At 38.4% G+C, this 15,086-nt stretch overlaps 1 pseudogene; it reads right to left on the bottom strand.

Moving 5' to 3' along the window:
- Positions 1-3,332: 3,332 nt before the first annotated feature.
- LOC116514625 lies at positions 3,333-10,952 on the bottom strand (annotated as a pseudogene).
- Positions 10,953-15,086: the final 4,134 nt, after the last annotated feature.

Here is a 15,086-nt window from a genome sequence, read left to right as displayed (position 1 = left end):
TCCAGCATTCATTTGTAACTTTCAAGGTAAAGTGAGTAATAGTCTCAAATATGTATTTATTTGTTAAATAGCTGCAAGAGTCTTTGCTGTCTTCTGAGCAGACTTGCTTCACTGGACATCAGTAGGTTACTCAGGAAGACTTATCGTCCTAATATGTATTTATTAGATTGTTAGCTAAACAACATTTCATGCAGAAATATTTTCTGAATATTTTTATAAATATGTTTATTTCTGCCAATTAAAGAGCAAAGCAACTCAACAGCAAAACAATAACAATACACTAGTGCAGTGATGGCTAACATTTTTGTCACTGTGTGCCAAAAGCACATGCACACCCATAATTCAATGCCCATGTGGCCCCTACCCCCACACATGCACATGCAGCCCCCATGTGCATGTGTGCCCCCCGCTATCCCCATCCCCATGCATGCATGCATGCTGCTGCCCACCCCGCATGTGACCCCCTGCATGTGTCTGTCACCTCCCACATGTGCGTATGATTGTCTTGTGCGCCCTATCCCCTCCTGTGCATATGTGTCCATCCCCTGCATGCACCCCACCCCCGCTTGCAGAGATCCAAAAAGCAGCTGGCCGGGAGGAGGTGCGCACATGCGTGGTAGAACTGAGCTGGGGCAATGGCTCGAGTGCCTGCAGAGAGGGCTCTGCATGCCATCTGTGGCACACGTGACATAGGCTCACTATCACGTTACTAGTGTGTTTATGAAACACAACCTATCTGAATCATGATAATATTTATTGTAGTTTTTCTTATGCAAAAAGTTCCATGAGATTAGGCATGCAGAATTTAAATTCCATGTTCATGCATTATAAGCTTCTAAAATACACTATTTAACTCAGCCTACCCTTATTTCAAGTTTCATCTAAATACATAAGGACACCCAACAGAATTAATTTTTTTGCATCCGGACAATGAAACATTATTTTTACTTTAGTTTTATGGTATTCTAACAATGCATCGTTTCCATTCCCAGATCTGGGGTGCAGACATTTGGATGACCGCTTGATGGCAGCAAAAAACCAGAGAACGGCTTCAACTTTTCAGGCGGTACTTCTGTTTCTCCCTATCTGCAGACCCTCATTTAAGGGTGGGAAAATAAACATAAGTGTGAAGCATAGTAAATGATACCATATTCATAAAGCAGGAACTGGGGATGATGCAGTTTTATATGTGGGAGTCTGAAATTCTGGTGACTTTTAAGATCTTCCTGAATGTCAGGATGACCTTTCTGGGAAAGAATAGCATGCAAATGGATTTAAGGGAGCAGTTGAAAATCCGTAGCCAGATTCTTATCCCCAACAGACAAAATGACAATGGTGAATCAATTAGCAATGCTCCCTAACTTACTCCAATTGACTGCTGGAGGCCAAGAATTCGGATCATGCTTGGTCAGCAGCAGAAATGGAAAAATGGGGAAGGAATTTGGATAGTATCCAGAATTAACAAAAAAAGGAAGAAGAAGAGGAGGAGAAAAGGAAGGAAGGATCCAGGCAATAAATAACAGGATAAGATTACATTATGAATAATAGTAATCTTATGGTCCATTAGGGGTTAAGAGAACTCTCAATGAACATTTTCTCCTGGATGTACATATATGAGGGGCCAAATTAATACATTGTCAAAGTTCAAGACATTAAAATGCAACAGAACATGCTGTGCAACCTCTATGCCATGAGAGTCACAGGAGGAAAGTCATTTGTGACAAGGATTTTTTTTATTATTTACCATCAATGACTTCTAAAGAGAGTGTGTTGAATCTAGCCAATGTCAATTTGTGGTATCTATATTTTGATAAGTACTGACAATAGATTGGTGGCAAAAAGATACCTTGGTTCTAATATCTTGCTACTGTTCTGTGTTAAGGATTCTCTTCTTCAAAGACCTTTTCACTTGATCATATCCCATCCTTTGTATGACTTCATCAGAGGGACACTAACCTGGGAACCATATTGGTCTTGTGCCAAACAAATGAATCCAAATTCTTGCAACTCAATATGTAAAAAGGTCCATCAAGATCACAATTAACATTTTTAGAGCTAACATATGAGTCACTGCTATATGTACCACAGCTCTTCATATATCATGTGGTGTCCTTTGATATGGTCCAGTCAAAATTTCTAAGGACCCAGTTTCAGATGTAGGTTATCTATTAATGTGATTAAAGCGGGTTCTTTACATTATACAGTCCTCGTCACTTTAAATAGCTTTAAATTCCAGCCATTCAGCTGTTATACATAAAGCTGTAAAGGTATCATCTTAACACTTTCCCCCCAAAATAAGTTATCTGGGACTGGAACATCTTCAAGTCTATAGACTGGAAAGTACCCCAAATAATGGGAAAATCAGTTAGCAGGATTAGATTCATATGACCTGGTATAAGGCTAGAATCCAACTCAAGGCAATTCTAATTACATTTATCTTTTTCTGGTTTGCTACCTAGTTATGATCAGAAAGCAAAGAATGAGAATAAATAGTCTCATAACAAAGTCACAGAGTTTCTGAACTTGGCTTCTGTATCTGGAGAACTGGAATATTGGATGAGATTTGTTTGTGGAATAGCTCTTCTCTGAGAATATAATAGGGGTATAGTATATTTGAACCAGAGACCAGGACACAATTAAAGCATTAGCACAATGTGCAAATTAGTTTATTGACAGTGATAGAAAATAAACAAGTTGAAATAGTGATGAAATTATAAGCCCTCTTTACAATTAATCATTATTAATAGGATACAGCATTGATAAGATTATATTACTGATTGGTTTAATACAGATATATTGAAATACATAACTAGGATAGAAAGAATGAGATATTGTTTCTGAAGTTGTTATTTTACCATAGCCATTCTCTAAAAACCTTGAGTTCCCACCACTAATTATTAATTTCCTTGTGGCTAGGCTTGCAATCGTACAGTTAATATTTTTTATTTATGTTGTTTGCACCTATGGCGTCCTGTCTGTGTTGCAGAATTTCTAGGGCTTAATTGCTTTTTAGAAGGGCTAAAAATACTGAATTAGCAAAGCAATAGGTGTGTTTTGGAGTCCTGATCCTGACCTTTCAGATTTTCTCTGGTACCCTGTTGTTTCTTTAATGTGTATAAGAAGATTGTATTAGTATGTAAAAATGGGAAGAACTGAAGATCTTTAAAGAGATTGTTTTTTTCTCTCATTTGATAAGAGTTTCATCTATCTCTTTATTGTGCAGAATTGGTTCTCAGGACTTTTGCAGCCATTGTGGGGATCCCTAGTTATGGTGAAACCATATTGTGATAAGAAAAGGATCACCTATGTAATCTGTGGCCATGGAAAAAGAATAGAATATACCTGTAATTAACAAAGCAAGAAATTGATTACTGCAATTTCCTCTTAAACGTTCAACAGGAAGGAATCAGGGGCAACATTATTTTCTTCCTAGAATAATATGAAAGAGGTTTCCTTTCTTTAATTCAACTTCTTGGAAACCAACCTTGCGGAGGAGCACATTAAACTAAGTTGTTGACCGTTCTTTTCCTTCAAGATAGAGCAACATTAACAAGGAATAGATGTGGGCAGCTAAAGGCCCTCTTCTGTCTTCATCAAGAAGCATTTCCACTATTAAGACACCACCACCTGTTTCAAAATATATATTATTTATTTCAACAGCCCGATAAACATTACATATTTTGAAAATACCCAAATTTTATGTGATGAATCATTCGTCATTCTTCATTCTTCTATTTTTAGAAATCAAATTTTTAACTTGTATGTCTTTAATGATATTCAATTGTTTTGCAGTGGTTGGCTCCGCAGTCAGCAGATGTTAGACTAGATTTGGCATTTTTATGCATCTATTATCCACTAAGCACCTGGGATAGGCTGATATTGTTATTTGATATGTTATTTGATGGCACTAAAGCTGCTTCCAAGTAAAGTTCCCTTTTGCAATTGTCTGATGGTGATTTTGTCAATGCTGATTCTGTTCAAGTGGGGCTTCAAATGTTTTGGGATTGTACCTCAGATGCCTATTAATATTGGTACTATTTTTGCTTTCAACTGGTATGTGGCAGGTGCAATAAAGAATGAAAAGAATATAAATGACCAACTGTGCAAAAAGTATAAATCCTTCTGTTTCCCACCATCCAGTCAGAGCGGACGAAGCTTCTTGGATGAGAAGCAAAACATCTTTAAAGAAAAACCAGAAAGTCCAGTTGCCTCTTGAAAAAAGCACCCCTGTGACACTCTGCTCTCCATACATTGTTTTTTTAATGAAGAAGTGGAATTGCAATTAATGGCATGCTTTTAGTAGTCTCTGTTCTTTCTTTGTGTATATATTCAGCCCATCACCCATGATTGGGCAATATATACACAAAGTCCCAGTGCCAGGCTTGGGTTTGTTAGCATTGCATTCCATGGAAGAACTGAAGTCCAACTGTTGTTTGTAGTCAGTCTGTACAATCTTCTTGCAGCAGCTAACCAGGTGGTTCATTGTTTCTTCACCTTCTTTGCAGAGGTAGCATTTGCTATTTGTTACTGTCTTCTCAATTGTGGCTCTGTATGTATTAGTTATTAAGGCTTGAACTTGTGCAGCCAGAATTAGCCGCTTCTGGGTTTTTACTAACATATATCAAGCCAATAGAGGCTAAGAAATAGTAAAGAATCACAGGGTCACAATAGGAGGTCTTATTAGTTGGTAACACAGCCACCAAACTATGAATGAATCTGATCTGCACAACACAGGCCCTTTGGGTTATAGAGCAGAGACAGCTGGAAGAATCACTCTGGAATCGCACTTTTTTCAGCATTGCAGCTGAATGAGTTATTCTAAGATGCCAGTTGAATGCCCAGGAAAACTGGATGGTGAATTTGAAATGACACTAGATTTAGGAGAGTTCAAAACTTGAGCCATGTATGAACTTTGACAGTTCCTTGGCAGATTTAACTTTCTGTTATTAAAGAACACTTACCGGGTTTGCAGGCCTGGTACACTTTATGAAGCAGTTGTGAACATCTCTCATCTGGCCAGTCATGCAGAATCCTGGCCAAAATGTACAGGTCTGCTTCAGGAATGGGATCTCTAAAAATATCACCTACAAAAGTAAAATCTCATTTAGCACCATGTCTTTCAGATTATTGCGACAGAATAATCTGTTCTCCCTTTCAAACCACAGAATCCATTCTGTAAAAGTTTCTTGTGATTGTCAAGACCTGAGTTCAATCCACAAGTAAAACATTGCATATTTTACCTGCATGGAAAATGATCCCGGTCTCTTCCAAAGACAAACAATGGTTCTTGGAGGCTTCCACTACTTCAGGGAGGTCAAAAATGGTCACAGTACATTTTGGGTAGAGTTAAATCAATTCTTTAGCTAAACCACCAGTGTTTCCTTAAAGACAGCATAAAATGTAATTAAGTAAGTGTAGAACAAAAATTTGTACATGCCCAGCTTTCCCCTCTAAGGTTACCTGCTTATTATTTCTCTATAGCTGCACATCAGATTAATTGGAATCTAATAATTTCAAAAATTAGACAAACTTCTTTCAAATTTGATATGTTCCTCATATCATGGTAAACAAATACGAATAAAGAAAAAGATCAGAGATCGAGTCAATTGGTTCTCAACTTTCATGTGGTCCTTCCAGGCTACAAAAAGTCCTTAGGCTGAATGCACTGAATATTCAAAATGTCAAAAAACATTGGCATTTGTTGCAGATTGAATCTCAAAGGGCATCAAATCCCACATCATCGTCAGGCATGGTCTTTTGCCAATGTTCTCAGGCAGTCCAGTTTAAAGGTCCTTTACTCATCAGCCTGCTATTCTCTGATTTCAGTTCCTTCCCATCTTTGATCACCACTGGAAAAGGGGAGGAGTAGATGACTTGTTTTCTTTTCAGAACTGTCTCTTTTCAAACACCTCTGCCAATTTCTCCACTCTGTTATACCTTATCAGGTCAGAGTGGCAGTTAATCATTTAAAACAGGACTATTCCTCAGAGTCTACTATAGACATTCCAAAGTGGTTTTTGATCTCCTAAGGATTTCTCCTTTTCCAAATGCAGATGAAAAAAATTGTAAGAGAAGCTAAGAACCCATCCATTGGCCCAACAAGTGAAGAAGATGGCAAAGCGCTGGCTGAACTTACCACCCAGATCGCAAATGAGTGGGAACTGGGACAGGTCAAAGGCAGAAAGCACTTCTCTTCCTAGCACAGACCAGAGTTCATTCATGCATTTGGAGAAGCTTTGTAACTCTTCCTTTGATCTAGAATTAAAATAAACATCTCTAAATATATATAATGCTATTGTTGTTATTGTTTTTAACGTATCTATTTATGTTTGAATTAAAGGAACTCTTATTACAGCATCACTTAAATGATGTTGAACAGAATTTGGAAAAATCTGCATGTGATACATGGAAACAGTCCTACAATATTCTGGAAATAAAGCAGATTCGCGTAGGTGCTCTAACTACAGACCTGCGCTTTGTATAAAAAAAGAAACACCTGGTCAATTAGATGTGCCCCAACAATATTCCAGTGCCATAAAAGAGAAGTTGAATATGGTGATGAGTCAGGATCATAAGATAGAGAAAATTATGGCAGTGTGAAGATTAATCATATTGATTAGTTGACCACAAAATAATTACTCTAATGACCATTCTCTAAAATTATAATGTTACCTGTACATGACTTCATAAGTTTTGTTTGAAGAAGAGCCATATATTGATGGAATCTGATTTCTTCCTTTCCTAAAAGAATTTTTTAAAAGTTAGAAAAAAACAAGACAATCCTCCTAGCATTTTCTGCTGCATAGAAGTAAATCCTGAATTTGCAGGATTTTCAAAGATCAGATCAGATTTTATTATAAAGGTTTCCTTATTAAGCCAGTACTACTTTACTCTCTCAAGTGCAGTACGGTCTTATGCAACTCTATCATGAAATAAGCCATAAAGAACACCTGGCTGGTAGTTTAGGTTGCTTAGTTGAAGAAACTCCCTGGATGAAGGCAATGAACCCAACTCACTTCTATACTGCTGTCTTTTTAAAAAAATTACCAGCTACAAATCCTTAGTTTTCTCTATTTTAATAAAAGTTAATTTAATAATTTAGGTTTAAAGCAAGATTCAGATGTAATCCCAATTCAGCAGGTTTATGAATTCACTGTTGATGGATTTGTAGGTTAAAAAAAAGCCCCTGAAATATTTTTGTCTTAAGATTTACATTGGATAGAGTAGCTCAAATACTTGCTCATTTACTAGTTTGTGTCTGATTCTTTACAACCCCATAGCATAACTGGTGACCCTATGCTCCACCATCTCTCTCAGTTTGCCCAAACTCATATTCATTATGCTGCTACTATCTAACCATCTCATCTACTATCCCCTTCTCTTTTTGCTTTCAGCTTTTGCAGCATCTCTGTCTTTTCCAGTGAGGCCTTTCTTTTCCTTTGGTGGACAGAATATTTGAGGTTCAGTATCTGATCTTCCAAAGAACAGTCAGAGTTGATTATCTTTAAGATTGACTGAGTTGATCTCCTTGCAGTCCTTGAAGGCAAATAGAGTATTCCTAAATCAAGTGGTTTCTAAAACCTGTAGAGTTTTAATATGGTGGGGATTGTCATTCTAGTAGTTAGCATACAAGACAGGGAAGGTCTACCTGATGAAGACTGGAGTGATATACAGATAGTCCTCAGGTTGCAACAATTTGTTTAGCAACCATTCATAGTTTCAACAGTAGTGAATGAACGGTATTTATGACTGGAAGTTGGTAGTCACATTCACATGAGGCTCTTGCTCAATGATCTATACAATCCTCATATAACAATGACAACCAAGATTGCTAGAATGACAGTTGCTAAGCAACAGGGTCACCTGACAGCACACTTTATGACAGCACCACTTAGTGATGGAAATTCCAGTCTAATTGCTGCTTGAACTTGTAACAGGGAATATGATGACATTTTCACATTTTAAAAATTGTGTTAACACCCAAATGCTTATATATAAAAAGCAGCTTATTAAAATACACCACTATTCTTTGAAAAATTAGCTGAACATTGTTACATTCCATAACGTACATCTGAAGGCATCATTCAAGCCAGTAACTCTTCCTATTTACAAAAGGTTACTGATCAGTCATAAACTTTAATCTCAGTTCTTCTTCTTAACGAAATGACTCCATGGCATAACTCTAAATAACTCTTTTCTTGCTTTTATTATTAGAGTTTGGGTTTCTGTTCCAGTTTCTCTTGTGTAAAACCTTTTAATGTTGGTACCAATTACAATAGAGGGGAAATTCTGAGGAGCGACATAATGGCTGTCTGTAATTTACTGCTGTTGAATTTTCATTTTGGCATATATGATTTAGAGAATTCCAATTTAATAAGGATTAATAAATAATTTCCTTACTAAAAACTAATAATGTCTTTAATTGTACCATTAAAGGATAATAACTCCTTAAGTCAGTTCAGGATATGGTGACTATATGAAGATGGTCATAGTTTTGTGGGCAAAAGGAAACACATTTTTATGAAGAAATAAGAAACCAATTGTTATTGAACAACAATTTTCTTCTGATATTTTTTTCTTTTTTCTCACTGTTTGGGTACCTGTTCTCCATAGATCTGAGATTTGTGAGTCTCCAACCCAAGGAATAATCAGATACAGCTCAACATAATTTTTATAAGAGCATTCATGATCAACCTGATTCTGTTAATGCTGCTATTGAATATTTTAATACTAATTAACTGAGATCTGATTAAAGGTGTGAGGAAATAATAACAGATGTGCCTATGTAGGACCTTACAACAATAGTGTATATCTCATGTTTTGAAATGGGAGGAGAGAGACTCTAAAACAACCCAGAAAGGCAGAACATGGTCCTTGATTTTTTTAAAAAGAAGGAAAATATGAAATAATTTCCTTTTATCTGAACAGGAAAATTCAGTGATAATAATCCAGTGCCATTGCAATTAAGGAAATATCTCTGTTAATGTTATATTCAACATTCAGAATGTGAAATTTCCTTAGTTTCTTGTGGACAAGGATCTAATAATTCTGGTATTAGGATGATTTTTCATGCTCTAATGTTATTTATTCTGGTTTACTAGCCCCCTGATGGATTTGTTTACCTTACAGCATCAGACAAATATTGCATTGATGGATACACAACTTCAGAATGGAATGTTATGGTTTGATACTGAAACTTTGGGCTTGATTTGACCACGTAGAGATTGGTAAAGTCTGTGTTTCCATAAAGATCTAAAAAAAAATAATACTGGTATCATTGCATGTAAACTATCTTTCAATTCACTATACTGTCTTAGTCTACTTCTTTAAAAACAGATTATGCTGTATTTATCTCAAGCATATCATAATAATATGAGAGCCAGTTTGATGTAGTGGTTAAGGTATGATGCTAAATTTCTTGGAGACTATAAATCCTGTGTCACATTAGACACAAAGCGAGCTTTTTGGGCTGGTCATTTTCTCTCAAGGAGGCAATAGTAAACCTCTTCTGAAAAACCTTGCCACACAATCTGCAAGGACCTGTCATTTGGCCAAGTGCAATGGCTGTTTTTCCCCCTCCACATTTCATCTGATTCAGGATTTGGATATAATTTCGTTTTGGAAATCAGTTCAGGCCAATAGTAATACTCATGGTTTGGAAGCAATGTTGGTTTTGTTTTGTTTTGAAATAACCAGGGACACCAACTCAACATGCCAATGTTTTACTATATGACTTTCCAAGAATGAAATCACCACGGCAAGGAAAATCGCTGTGGCTTTGTTTATTCCAGGATGTCTTTGTGACCAGAGTGAAATGGATTTTTCAGATTTAGTGGATTTTTCGGTCGGCACTTGCATTGTTCGTGGTCTTATCCATTCAGGACCAGCTTTCTGGCCTGTAATTTCTGGAAGCCCCCCTTCTGCAAACTCTTGGATCTGTCAAGCTCAACAGGTGCAGCCACATATTGCCTACTATTATGGAATAATTGTTGGCCATTCCAGTTGCACCCTGCTTCTCACAAGATTACCTTTGCCATCTTTCCACTCCAGTGTTAGGAGCTTTAACCCCACACAGGCTTCCAGCAGCATCTGCATCCCTATGGGGCTGGTGCTCAAGTGTTCTGCAATAGTTTTAGAAGACAGCTGTTCCCCTGACTCTCTCAAAAGATTGAAGACACCCAGCTCACAGGCAGTTGAAATGATCTAGGAAGAAACAGCAAGAAAAAAAGCCATGGCTTTCCTCTCAGTTCACATCCAACAATCCCAGAATCTATTTGTGTGGTTTAACCAAAGAAGGAATCAAGAGGGCTGCACATGTTTAATCAGCCCAACCAACCAGTGGTGGGTTTCAAAAATTGTTCGAACCTACTCTGTGAGTGTGGCTTGCCACCCATGTGACAGGATGGGAGTGGCCTGCTGCCCATGTGACCGGATATGAAATTATGAATTAGTACTTAGGTCGGTCCAAGTAGCTATTCAGAAACTTTGGCATTGAAGCATGCAAGTCTTAAAGCTGTCAAGTTACAAGATCCTTGCACCTCTAACCCTTTAGCAGTGGTGAGTTTCAAAAAATTTTGGAATCTCTTCTACAGGTGTGGCCTGCTTTCCGGGTCCACTGGTGCAACCTCTTCCAACCGGTCCGGTAGATTTGACGAACCGGTTCTACCAAATAGGTGCGAATTGGTATCTCTGCTACCAACTCTTCGCTGCTCAGAAGACACAAGAAAAAAATCTTGCAACCATTTAATAGCTGACTCCTTCATTGCAACATAAACTTTGGTGATTGTATTGTTTTTAAATGATTAAGAAGCTGAGAAATTGAAGGGCTTTTGCATTTTCAAAGTTAAGAGTTCATATTTTGAAGTATTAGCTCACCTTACCTTGAAAGTTACAAATGAATGCTGATAGCTAAACAAAGTTTGAATATTTTGAATTTCTTCTACTGAACTCATTGTTCTTGGCTTCTCTCGTTGACCAAAAGGACCTTCCTTCAGCCAAAATACTTGGTATTCCTGAGTGTAAAAATGGCAAAATATAGGTGTCCATAAGATGTCCCAGGATAAAGTATGGAAAGCATTATTAAAGAGACAACAACATCAAAAGGTTTTCAAGAGTCCTTCAGCAAAGGCCCCTGAATAAATTTTGCTGCCCTGGTAGTAGAGGACAGGTGCTCTCATGGAGTGATCTGAAAACCAAGAAACAAGGAATAGGAATAAATGAGGAACGTGTGTGCTTATATGCAGGTCTGGTTGGCACACCTTAAGAAAAACATGACATAGCTCTAAAATGTATAAATTTGCATTCCAAATGGCAAGCAATAAACACATTCCAGAGAGAATATGAGGCCATCCCCCCCAAATGAAGCAAAGACAGTGAAAGAAAGGGAAATCCAGAAAGGGATTTGTGAAGTCAGCGTCATTTCCAGATAAGCATCTTAAGGCCTCCTTTACATACTGTATGTTCAGGTTAAACTACTGATTCTCATCTTTAATGCCCTCCATCCATTAACTCCATGTCTGCCAGACCTTATTACTCTTGAGAAACCTAGAGGTAGGGCACTCTTCCTCCATTCCTCCCTTCAGAGTATCTGTCCCTTGGTTCTCCATACCTGACTTGGAAAAAAGAGTGTCAAAACTGTTCAGATAATTTTCCTTTAATCTATTTGAGAAAATGGGAAATGAGGGGCATGGTATTTGGGAGGGGAATCATAATGTGCTGGAGGAAGATTCTAGACGCTGACCTGACCATCTTATTGCGCATGTGGAGGAAGGGAGTTTCCCACCAAGGTTAACTGTCCGGCATTCCATCCTGGTGATGTCTTTTGAAGATGTCTCCCACCTGACAGTTGGGTGCATTATAATTGCACTATGGACTGGGGTGCCAAGGGGAGGGGATTGAATTATACATGATATTCTTTGCTTTCGCGCCTAATTAACCGGATTCAGCTTAGCTTTGCTACTGTTCGTTTATAATTAGTAAAAGTACACTTGATTTCAAACAAATGGAATTGAGTGGTTTCTTTCCTGATTATTAAATGAAGTTGCACCTGACAGGTATGATTTCACCTTCATCTGAGCTAGGTATCTCTTCCAAGGTAGCAGGGGGCTTGGGTACTGGTATATCTGTGCCATGGGGGATGGGATGAATTGCTGAGTAAAGATTGGGGTATGAAATGGAATGCTTCCATTTGGAATTAAACCCTTTCACATCGCATGAACAAAAGTAACAATCATCACTATGGTTCTTTTGCTCTCACCATACCATAGGAATCCCATAATGGAAAGATTTTATCTTATCCTTGAACCAGTTTCAGAGGTCCTCAACACACCGTTTGCACACTTTATGAGGCACCCAAACTTTATCTTGATCACCACTTTTTAGTCGAAAGTATGCAAAGTATACTTTTTTCACAAAGTCTGTAATAGACTGCTGTTGCTTCAACACTGTATATTCACCACAGATGAAACAGAAACTGTCTGGCGAATCAATACACTTTCACGGAGCCATAACATAACGGTTGAAGAATGACGAGCTAACATGAATTGTGATGAAAAAGTGAACAGCCTAGAACCAAGAACCTGATGATGATTCGTGCACAAGTGTGACATGCAGGAGAGATCAGCTCTGTGTCTGTACACGAGATGTCACAGTGCTGGCCACGCCCCCTGCACTGACCGGAGATGCTGCTATCTGCCCTGTGCCTCCCTCCCACTGGATTCTTCAGGAAAGATTAACCCCTTCTACCATTAGAAGCACAGACTTAAAACTTGCTTAGCTTATGTATATGCTGACCATCAGATTTACAGTGCTATATATTTTTTTCATAACTCGGAACAACCCTTTAAGCTTTTTTTGGCATTTTATATGTTAAATGCACTTATGTGAATTAATTAATAGTAATTTGGACCTTAAATTTGGTTAAAAACCCATTATATAAAAAATACCCAAAATAAAAAAAAATGATAAATTTGAAGACAATTTTGCATGTTGTGGCAAATCATGACATCTAGGAGTTTTTTCAATATTTTATTTGTTTTCAGCAGACCAAAATACATGGAATTTAGATGAAAATAATCAAACAGCTTTTTAGTCGCAGACCTATGATATGGAAAGATGGGGGTTGGGGTTGAGAAGGGCATGAAACAAAGCATCTAGTTTCAGAACAAATGTTTAAAAATAGAAAGTTAAGCTTGAAAAAAAGGATTTAAAAGATGTGGAACGTAAGACTTAATCTATTCAAATAAACTTAAAATATTATTATTGCAATAATTATTATATGCATACACTATAGAAAATTTGAAAAAGTTCACTACTGGGCATTTTAAGAAGACTTATTTTGGAGATTAAATATTAATTTAGGTACAGGATGGGTAAATTCTAACATGTTTCACTGAATGGCGGCTGAGCCCTGCCTGCCAGCACGCTAAAGTGCCAGCATGCCTTTAAAGTGCCGGCTTGCCTTAACCCTTACGACATTGTAACAGCTAGGGCGAAGCGCCCATCAATGTGAATGATGTTGAGCTGGCCATGCCCACCCAGTCACATGACCACCGAGCCAAGCCTACCCAGCTGGTCATTAGGACAGAGAACCGGTTGTTAAATTATTTGAATCCTACCACTGCTGTATATGTTGAGAAATAGATCCCCATTCATGGTAGTGTGATATGTATTTAGCTCATGCGTATTTAAATTTTGAAGGATCTTTGAGCAAGTAGCCCTCCACAGCCTTCTCTTATTTAATTAATCACAACTTTGTCTTGCAATTGTTACCATTTTGCACTCACTTATTTCCCTCTCCAGGGTCTAGTCTAGTCATCAATCAGCAGGAGATGATTAGATGAGCAAAACAACATACACTAGTCAAAGACGCAAGCAATTCCGCAGGTAACTCATTGAATCTGATAGTCCAGAGAGGGAGACTGAAAAATACTTTGAACAGTATTGAAAAACAAATACCAAAGAAAATCAATTCCTATAAAATAATAAAATGCGCAAACTGTTTCCCATTGGCAAAAACCTTCTTTAGAGAAAACATGTTTCTCTCTTGTTATGCTTCAAAGTTAATCTTCCCCTGTATCATTTGATTTCATATCATAGATTTCTAGCAGAGATGGGTTCCTACTGGTTCGGACCAGTTCTGCCAAACTGGTGCCCAAATACTAGCTGTCTTTGCTGTGGAATCAGCAAGCAAACCCAGAACTCTGGTTTCTAGAAAAACATCTTGGAAGGAAGGCTGCTACTGGCATGGAGATGATGCACTCTGTTTCATGTGGGGAGAGCAGAGCCTGGGCATTCCTCTCAGTCCAAGAATGGCTGCAGGAGATAGCTCTGTGCAAAGGCAGTTTACCAACCGCTACTGGAGCAATAGTTGTGAATCCAGAGAAAACCCAAACTGCATAGCGGTTGTCTCTTGGGGAGCACTTACTCCATTGACAACCAGGGTCAGGGTTAGGGTTAGGGTTAGGGTTAAGCATATGAATAGCATGGTCTGAGTGTCCAGGGTTTGTTGCTGCTCCTTTTTAATCCCAACAGTAGATGAAACCATTAGGTGAGATCATTCGGCAGGAGGGGGTGTAGTACAGTATTATGTGGCCCTTTGCGAGCTCTTTTCTTTCAGCTTAACATAGAATGAAAGGAACGGATGGATTTCTTTCCTGGGGCCCAAATGCTAGCTGTCTTTGCTGTGGAATCAGCAAGCCAGCCCAGAACTCTGGTTTCTAGAAAAACATCTTGGGAGGAAGGCTGCTCCTGGCATGGAGACGATGCACTCCATTTCATGTGGGGAGAGCAGAGCCTGGGTTGTTCCCTCACAGACCAAGTGGCAAGGGGCTTGTGCTTCTCTCCAGCATCTTTCCTCAGACTGGGAGGTCACTGGGCAGAAAACCAAGCAACGCTTCCTATCCTTGGCATATGCCATAGGGTGACTTGATAGTTTGGTAGTGCTGCAGCCTGCTTCGGGCTGTCCACGCAAGGCCAGACCCATTCTGGTGGATCGCCCCAGATACCTTATGGATACAATTGGTTTCTGGTGAGAGACTGTTTTACCAGAGATCCTGGTCTCTTGCCACAATTGCTTCTGAAAGTTT

Source organism: Thamnophis elegans, chromosome 11 (genome assembly GCF_009769535.1).
Source record: "Thamnophis elegans isolate rThaEle1 chromosome 11, rThaEle1.pri, whole genome shotgun sequence".
Taxonomy (NCBI): domain Eukaryota; kingdom Metazoa; phylum Chordata; class Lepidosauria; order Squamata; family Colubridae; genus Thamnophis; species Thamnophis elegans.
The sequence above is the reverse complement of the archived record's forward strand: the minus strand, read 5'-3'. Positions and strand labels throughout refer to the sequence as shown.